Raw genomic sequence first — 12,535 nt, 5'->3', positions numbered from 1 at the left:
TGGCCATTTGGTTTGTTACTACCAGTCTTGGCTATTGCACATAAAGCTGCTGTGAACATTTTTGCAGAGGTTTTTTGGTGGGTCTGTGTTCTCACTTCTCTTGGATAAATACTTTTTGTACATTTCTGTACTCACCAGAGCTTAGGACCTAGTTGGTACTAAAAAAAAAAAAAAGTGGGATTAAAAAAAAGTGTGACTAAGTCACAGAACTAAGACCTCTGAGGTAGTAATAATCATTTCACATAATAAAGTTTCAATGTGGAGCATGAATACCAAAAGCACGGGCTGAATAAAAAGAAAGGACATCTGAGGTGGAGACTTAGTGATTCAGCTAAGAATTTTGAAAAAGGATAGGCTTTGAAGAAGAGCCAAAACATGGGGACAACCAGAAAACTTCCTCCTGTGAAGGACAGAGACTTCTCTCCCCCACGCTGACCGGATAGGGAGTCCTGGAGGGTGTCCGGCTGGGGTCACAACAGAGGGCCCAACACAGGGGAGGCAGGCCCAGCTAGAGCAAAGATTGCAATGCCCATAGTTTGTTAAGAGAGATTTTTTGTGATATTTTATACCTTGCTGAGGAGCATTAATACCCTTTGTCTTCTCCTCTCTAAATCCACTCCTGGTTTGCCACACGGAGAGAGTTTGTCCTGGCCAGGATAATCCAGAACAGGAGACAATCCAGCAACCTTTTCTCCTTGGCTCTGGAAATTGTTTGTGTGTAGTCGGGAAACCTGGGTTTCTGCCTTTAACTAGCCGAATGTGCTTTCATCTCAAAATTCCTTCCAGCTCTCAAATATTATTACCTAGCAACTATACTTCTTTCTGCAGATTTTTTTAAGTTTATTTTTAAATTTATTTTTAGTACTCTACATCCAAAGTAGGGCTCGAACTCACGACCCTGAAATCAAGAGTCGCATGCTCTACGGAGCCCCTGGGTGGCTCAGTTGGTTGAGCATCTGAATTTGGCTCAGGTCATGATCTTCCGTCTGTAGGTTCAAACCCCACATCAGGCTCTGTGCTGACAGCTCAGAGCCTGGAGCCTGCTTTGGATTTTGTGTCTCCCTCTCTCTTTGCCCCTGCCCTGCTCATGCTCTGTCTCTGTCTGTCTCTCAAAAAATAAAATGTTAAAAAAAAAAAAAAAAAAAAAGGAGTAGCATGCTCTTCTGACTGAGCCAGCCAGACACCCCTGTTCAGGAATTTTTTTTTTCAATGTGTTCACCACAGAAAGTGAGAAAATACAATAAGGGAGCAGAAGCACATATAAAATCACTCATAATTTCATCACCCAGTGCTAACTCTTATTAACACAACTCGTTCGTATAAAAATATATGATGAGTGCCTGCCATGTACTGAGACATTTGAACTATATCTTTCTAGGCTATTTATATCTACATTTTAATGAAATCATCCTGCTTTATAACCTGCCTTTCACTCAAAAGACAGTTGTGAACATATTCCCACGTCAGTAAATACTTTCCTTACAGCGTACCAGTTTTTCATTAATAAACATTCTCAGAGCTCAGTTTTGAACAAAGTCATAACCATTTTTTTAATGTTTATTTATTTTTGAAAGAGAGACAGAGTGTGAGTGGTGGAGGGGTAGAGAGAGAGGGAGACACAGAATCCGAAGCAGGCTCCAGGCCCTGAGCTGTCAGCACAGAGCCTGACGCGGGGCTCGAACTCTCAAACCGTGAGATCGTGACCTGAGCCGAGGTCAGACACTCAACCGACTGAGCCACCCAGGCACCCCAGTCATAACCATTTTTTAAACATAATTCCTAGAAATAGAATTACTAAATCAATTAGTAATCATGATTATGTGTTTGGGCAATGCCAAGCATCCGCAGCCTTTTTTTTACATCTTTCCACTCATGCGTACGCACTCAGCAGGGGGTAGAACTGTGCTGTCCATTACAGCAGGCATCAGACACCCAGGGTTATGTATGTTTAAGTTAAAGTTAATTAAAAAAAAACAAAATAAGCAATTCAGTTCCTCAACTGCAATAGCCACATTTCAAGCACTCAACAGGCATATGTTACTAATGGTTACTTCGATAGTGTGGAAACATTTATGTCATCACAGAAAGTTCTATTAGACATCACTGGTCCAGAATAATGTTCAATTGATGTTAATTATTGTTATTTTGGGGTGGAGAGATTTGGAGTAATTTTCCTTCTTATTGTATTTCTTGGCCCATGACCATTTATCACTTTTGTTTTACATATATTATGTCTAAACGCTCTCTTCCCTTGGGAGGGCTAAACCTCATTCCCAGTGGCTGCCTGTGGATATTTCATTATGGGAAATCTCCAGAGTCCTTATGTCTAGTCATTGGTTTGAATTCAAATTTTCCCTCCCAGAGATAGAGTTCAAAAAAAGTTGTATTAAGAATCTTTATATAGGGGCACCTGGGTGGTTCAGTCAGTTGAGCATCCAACATTTGATTTTGGCTCAGGTCATGATCTCACAGTCACGAGATCAAGCCCCACCTTGGGCTTGGCATTGACCATGAAGCCTGCTTGAGATTCTCTCTCTCTCTCTCTCTCTCTCTCTCTCTCTCTCTCTCTATCTCTCCCTCTGCCCCTCCCATCACTTGCACGTGCTCTCTATTTAAAAAAAAAAAAGAAACTGTATATAAATTTACTTAAATATGCATAAAGAAATTCTGGAAAGATACATAATTAAGAACATTACTCACCTGCAGCATGCGGAGAGGGTGTCTCTGCAGATGAGGGCAAGAATGGGAAGATTTTCTATGTGAATGTATCACCTATTTAAACAAAGAGTAAAAATATATCTTTTTTAAAAATTATGCAAATAGCAAACAATTCTTAAAAAAAGAAAAAAAAAAGTAGACAGTGAAACTCCTTTCCCTTAAGGTTACTGGCAGGTTAGTGAGAATCCTTCCAGGCTTATTAGAGACAATCACACATGATAACTTTATTATGTAAGTGGCTTGTGCACTCATTCCCTAGACATCACCGGAGTCCTACCTCCATCCCTATTGGTAAGAATTTAAAAAGGGTTTCTAAAGCTCCCGGACTTTTTCCTCTCACCTCTCCAGGTGGTCCCTGAGAAGACTCCATGTCTCTTTTGAAAGCACTTGTAGCAGACCCATTTCCAGGTAATTGCAGAGCCGGTGCCAGTCATTAGCCAGTTGTGGGTTTGCCCCCCTTCCCCCCATCCACCCCCCTTGTAGACTTAGCCCCTTTGCTTTTCAACCTCTCCCTTCCTCAGCTGTTCCTTTGGCCACACCTTTCCAAGGCAGTGGGGGTGGAGGGAGTGAGGACCGTTTCCATAGTCCTGGGTGGAGTCTTGGTGTGGGAAAGAGCCAGATACATGGGGCACGAGCCACCTCCAGGTCCCCCGTCCTCCAGGAGGCTGGTAACAGCCCCTTAACTTACTCATCTTGCCCAACCTCTGTTCCAAGTCCACTCCCAACCCCCACCTTGCTGGACACATTTCTGAGACCTTACTTACTTCTTTGCATTTCTGTGATGGGTTTGCCCATGGACTTTGGAAAGTCCATTCTCCACTCCTTCACTGGTGCATCATCGTCCAGATCTTCACCAGGAGAGCAAGGGGCACTTCCAGAGGACTGAACGGGCCTGGGGTCTGTGTAGGAAGGAGGTGGGGACAGAGGATGTGAGTCATCTGCCAGCGTCTCTGATGCTCTTGGAGTTCACCACCCAGGGCCAGGACCAAAGAGAGAAATCCCAGTTGTGGTGAGTGGTGGCCCCTGAGAGGCCCAGTAACCAGTCTAACTTCAAAGGCTGCTCTCCCGGCCATGCAAGACTGAAACCAGCGAATCCACAGAGACAGAAAGTAGATTAGTGGTTGCCAGGGACTAGGGTTGGGGGGATGGGAAGTGACTGTCAATGGGTACGGGGCTTCTTCCTGGAGTAATGAAAATGTTCTGACCTTGGACTGTGGTCACAGTTGCTCTGTGACTATACTAAAAATCACTTAAGTATCCACTTTAAAAGGGTGAGTTTTGTGAAATGTGAATTGTATCTCAATAAAAATTAGAGGGTTGCAAATCTACTGAGATCTAACTGACACGCAATAAAAGGCACCCATTTTAATATAGAGTTCAACGATTTTGGGCAAAGACATCCATGCCACCACCACCTTCATCAAAATACAGAATATGTCCATCACCCCAGAAAGTATTGCCTTTGCCCCTTCAGGATTGTTTCAACAAAACTGAACACAATGCAAACCGTCAAAGTTCATCACACATAGTAAGGGTCTTAGTTCACAAAATTTATAGTTCGGTTATATTTAAAGAGACATGCACATACATTAGAAGGTTGTGGTGTGGGTCACAGTCAAAAAAAATGTAAAAGTTCCCACCGAGACATGAAGAACCACGCAAGGCGCCGGGGGTGGTTGTAGAAGCGCTATGCACTCACTCCGGTGGGCTGGGCGCTATGTGCCGAGAATTCTGCTAAGCACTTAGGTGCACGACCTCATGCCTCATCGCCTCATTCCACAGATGGGAAAACCAAGGCTTCCCTCCCTGTGCTGGCAGCTAGTTTTTACCTGATCCTAAAACGTACTCTTCCTAATGCCTTGGTTTCCTCTTGCTGGGCTTCTAACTCCCACTGACGTGTCCAGTCCTGGAGGGTCCAGACATATCTGTCAGCCAACCTCAGGTAACCCACTCAAGCACAGTGGAAACAAGAAGAGAGAAAAAAAGGTCTCCCGCACTGAGCTTGTAGTCTAGTAGGCAGCACCCAGCAGATGGTAAAAGCACCGAAGACAAGGTCACAGTGTCCTGCTGCTCTGCGTAACCCTGGGTGTAACCCGGGGTGTGAGGCTCTTCCTTTGTGCCGTCACTGGGCACGTCGCCCGGTCGTTCTCTGGCGCAGGCCTGGGCAGTCAGGCCGGGTGGAACCTGCAAGGCCCAGTCCGTTCTAAGTTGCCTGAGACCCACAGGGGTCTTAGGTGACACACACAGTCACCCTCCAGAACCCTGCGGAGTCCTCCTACCAAGCAACTGGCCACAGAGCAGCAGGGGCAGGATTCACAGCCTAAACTCTGTCATCAGAGTCTTTGCCCCTGAGCACGCCTCCATGATAACTGGTAGCCACCATCAGTCTCTCATTTCAAGAGTCAACAGAGAGCAGAGGCTGTACCTTCCAGTTAGCCCTAATTGATTTCACCCAAACGGAATGAGTGCTAATGAGCTCGTCTCAAGACCCAAACTCCTTCTGTCTTTACTAGATTCGCTGGCATTGGGAAATCTTCCGACCATTGGGACTGTCGTAAAACATCACTCTTCAACATCACTGCACCCAGCACACCCCCAGGGTCTGGAAAAGTCAGCAGACCCCCAACAGAGACCAGCTTTCATCCGAGGAGTAGCTAAAACCCTGGGGAGCCTCGGGGCCATTCAAGCCTACTCAGTGTGCTCACCTGGTCTCGCCAGCCCAGGGCCCGATGTGGAAGGAACTGGAGTCAGACAGACCTGGGTTTGGATCCCAGCCCTGTCACTTGTTAGCTATGTGACCTTGGACAATTAAACTAACCTCTCTGAACTTGTTTCCTCATCTCAAAAAAAAAAAAAAAAAAAAAAAAGTGAGGCTTGCAGGGTTCTTGGATAATGAGATCAAGGTATGCAGTCGGCACTTAATACAGATCCGCTGTCCTTCCCCTCCTCTTGCCTGCCAAGCACATTGACATTCTGCAGAGACAAGAACAGCCAAGCAACTTTCTCTTCTGGAGGATTTGTATCTTTGTCATTGTTTTTCCTGGAAGGGCACGAACAGGAAGCCTTGGACTGGCCAAGAGCGAGAACAACATAGCCCTGGCCCTTCGAAAACGTATTAAACTTAAGTTTCCATGGAGTCTTAACGGCCATGCGTTATACTATGCACCCCGTGCGTTCACCTGGAAAACAGCCTCCTCCTCTCCGACTGTAGCGCCACCGAGAGGCCTGAGCCGCCATCCCCGCCCCCCCTCACCTGGCCCCCACGACCGGCCTCGCGCGGCCTCCACTTCCGCTCGCTCTCGCTCTCTCCCAATGTGCTTCTCTCCAGGAGGCCCGTGCCCAAACTGCAAATGATATCACATCAGACGTCTGCTCTAGACCCTTCGTCGTCTTTCCGACAAGGCACACAGCCATCTGCCCACCGCCTACCTCTCTCCTTCCCTCTCCTCCCTCCCCACTTCGGACCGCGCCGTCCACAAGCGCTTTTCTTTTCCTCTGCGCGCGCACCAGTTCGTTCCAGCCTCAAGGCCCTGCGGCGGCCGCTGCCTCCACCTGGAGCTCGCTTCCTCCCGGTGGATGCTCCCTTCTCAATAATCAGGCTGGAGCTCCAGTGCCACCTGCTCAGAGACATCTTCTCTCGTCGTGGCGGCCGCACGGTCACATCTGTCACTTCGTCCTGTTTTCATACTTGCACTTGTCACTCTACCTAAAGTTCTCTGGTGCCTTGTCTGTCTCATCCACCACGTGCCCCCCGTTCCCCCCACCCCCCCCCCCAGGCGCCTAGAACCCGCCTAGAGCACCAGCAGGTACAATACCTGTTTGTTACTTAAATGACCCCCTTTGTCTCACCATTTAAGCATAAATCCATGATCTTCAGGATGGTCTGTCTTCATAGGAGAGCTTCTAATATGTGTCTAGACAGTCCCTTTATTTTTGGCAATTTTGGCAAAGTGACTTGCTTCTGGAATTTAACAAAACCAGACAACGCCTGTCTCCCTAGTCTCATCCAAAGCTGTGCCCCCTCGTCTAGAATCTGCAGAGACTCTTGCTGTCTGCCCCCTCCGTAACAGCTAGGCACGGATGAGACCAAAGTTTTACAAATCCCACTGGAATATTCTGCTGCCCGAAAAACTGGAGCAACACCAGACTGGAGCCTCCGAGCCAAAAGCAGCTTGAGGCTAGTGAAGGCCCCTGCTCCTCAGAGGCTGGGCACCTGGGATTAATTCGGGCAGAAAGCAGGCAAGAAATGCTGGCCCCTGAGAAGTGCTAAAGAAAGGGAATTTCAAGATCCTGACTGAAAAGAAAGAGGGGGCAGAGGGGATTGGAAGTGGGGGAGTTGGAAGGACTGACCTTCCTTAACCCAAGGGATCTTAACCTGCTAGCATTGATGTTAAATGTTAAATTTGGGAGGTGTGTGTGTGTGTGTGTGTGTGTGTGTTTTAGGGAGAGGGTCTATGGTTTTTATCAGGGTTGCAGTAGGATCTGTGCCCCCAAAGCTTAAGAACCACAGATCTAAAAGGCAGGCAATTAGGTTAGCAAATCATCTCCATCCTAAACATGACCTGAACTGAAACAATCACGAGAAAGGAAAAGTGCTTTGTGCTCCAAAGAAAACAAAAGCCATTTCCAACAGGAATTGGCTGTCACATTCTCTGCACTTGGAAAAAAAATCAACAGAGCATCCGCCCAGCCTGCTCAAGGCCCATCCCTTAAGCCCAGGTCTCTAGGGAAGGCAGTGAGCCTTTGTTTTCCAGTCTGTGGGCAACTGGCTGGGCCAGGAGCCAGAGAGGAGAGACCTCTATGGAAGAAAATACAGAGATGTGCCAAGTTGTGCGGGCTAGAGGCACCCGAAGGAGGACTCCAGCTGATGCCACAAGACCCACCGGGTGAGGAAGAATGTGCCAGTTGTAGACTCACTTCTCTCCTGCTGTCTTTCTTGATTTGGCTCCAGCTAGGATGTTGGGCCAGCTTTTCCCTCTGGGTGCTCCGAAGCACCACCATATTAGTCACAGGCCTGGGTGCCTTTCCAAGTAGGTTTTGGACCCTTCCTGGTCGGCAGGCCTACCTGTGGCCCCCCTAGCTATCACACTGAAGCTCCTGCCCGGTCAAGGCGATGTGTCACGTCTGGTGTTCAGAAAGGATACTCCCTTCCCCTGGCCCTTCTCGCCTTCGTGAAGGAAGAACCTGGGATGTGGCAAAGCCCCAATAAATGCTGGGAGGAGGCCTGGGAGCAGGCGGGAGGCCCCGAGCCAGCGCGCTGTGCCAGCACTTGGTGTAACCTCCAGGGAGGGCGCAGTCCACGCAAGTCCTGGCTTCCGAGAGGTAGGCCCTGGGTGTCAGCCCGCAGCCGTGGCCTCTCCCGAGGCCCGTGGATTCACACTCCAACTTGAGTTGTTATTTTTCGATGTTGGTGTATGTTCTGTCTTTAATATATCCCAGAGGGCATTCTTGATTTCCTCCCCTAAAGCTGATTCTCCTCCAAGCTTCCCCATCTCAATAAATAACACTTGAATCACCTAGGCGCTCATTCTTCAGGTCCCAGCTAAACGGCACCGCCTCCTTCCCCTTGGAAAGACCTTCCCAGGCAGCAAATCTAGTGTCGTCTTCCCGCGCCCCACACACACACCCACACACCAAGATGCTCTCTTTCATGTCAGCCCGTTTGCTTATCACATTCTGTTGCTTTTATTTTTTCTGGTATGTCTCTCTACTGAAAATGGAAAGTCCGTGAGGACAGAGAGTCTCTATTTGCTTCTCCAGAGTCCCTCTCCGGCCTTCTCCCCTGTCCTCTAGGCCTGAGGAGACTGACCGATGGGGTCTGTGTGGCCCACACTCCCATACCCGCCAGCAGCAGACGGGAGAGGGAGCCGTGGGTAGGTGGCCCCCTCTCTGCCACAGCCCCTGTGACGCAGCTTCTCCCGCAGCTCTTGCTGGGTTCCGGGAACCACTTTTCTCCCCTTGCCTTTCCAGGCCTGTTGCGGGGGGGTGGGGGCGGTAATGGCTGCCATCTGTTGCCAACCCTGAAATGCCTCGCTTCCCCAGGGACCTCTTAACCCTGCCCATACTTCTGCAAGCGGTCCCTTCATTAAACTCTGCTCAGTGACCACTCTTGAATGTGTCACTTCCTCTCTGACAATGGTTCTGACCCACATGGGGGCCGCGTCTAACTCACTGACCAATGTCTCCCAACAATGTGCTGAGGGATGTCTGGCATATCTTAGGTACTTAACACTTACATAATACGCGTGTTTTGAGTAAATGAATGAGCAAAGATACTATGTTTTTAGTTACATTTTCATTAAGATGTAATTCATATACCATAAAACTTACCCTTCTAAGGACTATAGTTCAGTGGCTTTTAGTTTATTCACAAGCTGTGAGACCAACATCACTAATGCCAAAACATTTTCATCACTTCCTAAAGGAACCCTGTACCCATAAGGGTCACTCCCCACTTCACCCCTTCGCCCAGCCCCTGGGAACCACAATCTACTTCCTGTCTCTATAAATTTGCCTATTCTGGACACTTCATGGAAGCAGAATTATGTAATATATGGTTTTCCGTGCCTGCTTCTTTCACTTAGCATAACGTGGTCTCATGTATCAGCATTTAATTCCTTTTCATGCTGAACAATATCCTGTTGTATGGATAGACCACATCGTGTTTATCCATTCATCAATTGATGGGCCTTTTGGCTATTCTGAATTGTGCTGCTATAAATATTCATGTACAAGTTTTAACATGAACATATGTTTTTAGTTCTCTTGGGTAGATACCTTGGAGTGGAATTTCTGGGCCATGTGGTAACCCTATGTTTCAGTTTTTGAGGAAAGATACTTTGTTTTAAATCTCTATGTGTCCTACAGCACTACACAATACTTTCTTCAGCCTCTGGCCCCGGTACTGGCATGTGCCTGCGAAAGAACCCAAACCCCCAAGTATGTGGAGCAGAGGAAGTCTCAGATACGACAGGTATACTCCCAGTAGGTACCCGGGAGACATTCCTGCACACATGCACCAGCATATACAGACCAGGATGCCCTTGGTAATACCACTGGCTGAAAATCAGAAATCACCTAATGCTCGTCACCAGTAGCTTGGATAAATCCACTGTGGAAGAAAGAAAGAAAATAAATGGATTACAACTATGCATAACAGCATAGAGGAACTTCACAAGTACAGTGTCGAAATTTTTAAAACGTTACAAAAGAATATGTACAGTCTCATTTTATAAATGCCAAAGCAAGTAAAGCTAAATCATGTAGTCTAGGGGTGCACATGTAGGTGGAAAAACTATTAAAAGCCATTTCAACAAAAAACAGGATATTGGTTACCTCTGGCAGGGAGTCGTGGCAGGGAGAGGCACAGGACAGTCTTCCAAGCTACAGCCAGTTTTCTAGTTCCTGTCCTGGGTGAGATACACCAAGGTTCACTGCGAGTTATTTTTAACTACACCTAGATACTTAGCTACCCATGCGCTATTGTGAAAGTTTTATTTCACAATTTAAAGAACAGACAGAACAGAACCTCAGTCTAGATGTGAGGAGACCCGGATTTCAGATCACCTTTACTGCTAAAGAGCTGTGTGACAACGAGACAAATTATTTAATCTCTCTGTGTCAACTTTTTAATCTCTAATATGGGATGATAATAATAATTGCCACTTATTCGGGGCTTAATTCCTGGGCACCATGCCAAGTGCTGTTACATATGGTCTCGCTGGTTATTATGTGTCTCTTGGACATGAGAGACACGTAACCGAAGCCAGGTTAAGCAGAAAGTCTTACAAAGATGTAGAAATGGGCTACGGGGCCTAAGGGCAGGGAGCAGCCAGGACACAGACTCTGGGAACTGGGTCTCTTCTGGCTGCCTTTCTCTCCATAACTGTTGCAATTTTCTCTTTTGTTATAAACTGCACCCCCGACCACGTGGGAGAAAATGGCCACCCACAACTCCCAGGTTTGTCATCTTCTCCATTCAAGACCCTAGCAGACTTGACTCTCGGTGCAAATTACAAAGTTTCCTGGGGAGAGAATTCTGACTGCTTTGGTTTGGATCGAGTGTCCACCCCTGACCCAGTCAACTGTGGCAAAGGGGCAGAGTCATACTACGCAAAATGCCTGCTAGGGACAAACATCATGAAACTAGATGGAACTGTAGGTTATTGGCATTCAGCCCGTAGAAATCTAATTCTGTAGAGATGTAAAGTCCTGTGAGGGCAGTTCCTTGAACAGGGGGAAGGGATGGTGGAAGAACAGACAATCCAATGTCAACTGTTATTTACTCTACCCTTCACAATAACCCAATGAGATAATGTTGATATCCCCATTCTACAGACAAAGAGACTGAGAATCAGATAGGACCCAGCATTTCTCAACAGTGGCACTATTGACATTTTGGACTGAACAATTCTTTGTGGTGGGGGGCTGTTCTGTGCATTGTAGGATGTTGAGCAGTATCCCTGGCCTCTACCCACTAGATGCTAATGGCCCTCCTCCAGTTGTGACAATCAAAAATATCTCCACATTGCCTAATGTCCTCTGAAGCAGAGAACCACAAACACAGGTTATGTAGATTGCACAAACATTCCACTAACAAGACAGAGACAGGAACCAAACCCAGGTCTTGGTGACTCTAGAACCTGTTCTCTTAGTCACTGTCTCTCTTAGGATCAGTTCTAACTTACCTACATCACCAGGTGGTAGTGAGGATATAATGGTGTGAAAGCACCCTGAAGAGATAGGTGGAATATAATAAAATACATTGTCTCCACATTCTTTTTGTCAGCCTCCGGTTCTGCAGATCGATGTGGCTGCTCAAACAGAACAGGGCTCTACATCCCTCAGGAATTTGAATTCCAAGGGCCTGACCACCAATCAACCATACTCCCCATTTAGTTTCATGATGGGATCCCTCTTCAAATCCTCTCCCTCATGAAGATTGGTATTCCCAGAGTCTTGCTGTCACATTATTCAATTCCACTCTCCATCTAACCCATGATTTATGGTAACTTTCCTTAGCTAGTTTTCTTGTAGCGGAGTCAAGTCTTTCTCTAGATAATTGGGTCCCCAAAGACCATATATTTTTTCTTCCAAACAAACAAACAAAAAACCTGACTAAGCATGTTATAGCTCTTCCTCCATGAATTAAAACTCTCAACAACCTGAGCTGCATGAGGTCCGTGACTGCATTCTTCCAAACCCAGTGGTTTCCTTGGAGTGGACCCCCTATAACTAAAATACCTCTCAGAGAATGCGGCTTGACAAAGCCCTTCGTGAACTGACTCTGCTCTGTTAGTTTTTAGTTGGGTTTTTAATATTCATTGTGACTGCATTCTAAAAATGATGAAGCCCTTCCTTTGCAAGGCTTTGAGGCTCTCCCAGCCTAACCAAAAGGGAAAACATTTTGGCTGAGATTAGAGTGGGCTGGTCACACCCAAGGTCATTACAGTGAGCTTCTGGAAGTTTATAAAAGAAAGCATGTCTCTAGCTTAATTCAGCTGCCTAAAAAAAATGACCACAATATACCATTCATATCCTTCCAGTCAAGATACAGCTTGTTTGGAGGCCTGGTTACAATATAGTATTTTTCAGCAAGCTTTTTAAATTGAAGTACAGGGGCACCTGGGTGGCGCAGTCGGTTAAGCGTCCGACTTCAGCCAGGTCACGATCTCGCGGTCCGTGAGTTTGAGCCCCGCATCAGGCTCTGGGCTGATGGCTCAGAGCCTGGAGCCTGTTTCCAATTCTGTGTCTCCCTCTCTCTCTGCCCCTCCCCCATTCATGCTCTGTCTCTCTCTGTCCCAAAAATAAATAAAAA

At 46.9% G+C, this 12,535-nt stretch overlaps 1 long non-coding RNA gene across 1 annotated transcript; it reads right to left on the bottom strand.

Annotated features, from left to right (window-relative positions):
* Positions 1 to 2,700: 2,700 nt before the first annotated feature.
* Positions 2,701 to 12,329, bottom strand: LOC122494399. The gene is made up of 2 exons (XR_006300152.1): positions 3,483 to 12,329; positions 2,701 to 2,772 (listed from the first exon to the last, which is right to left on the bottom strand). It is a non-coding gene; the product is annotated as an uncharacterized LOC122494399 (long non-coding RNA).
* Positions 12,330 to 12,535: the final 206 nt, after the last annotated feature.

Source organism: Prionailurus bengalensis, chromosome E2 (genome assembly GCF_016509475.1).
Source record: "Prionailurus bengalensis isolate Pbe53 chromosome E2, Fcat_Pben_1.1_paternal_pri, whole genome shotgun sequence".
Classification (NCBI taxonomy): Eukaryota; Metazoa; Chordata; class Mammalia; order Carnivora; family Felidae; genus Prionailurus; species Prionailurus bengalensis.
Note: the sequence above shows the minus strand (reverse complement) of the source record. Positions and strands in the feature narration are given on the sequence as shown.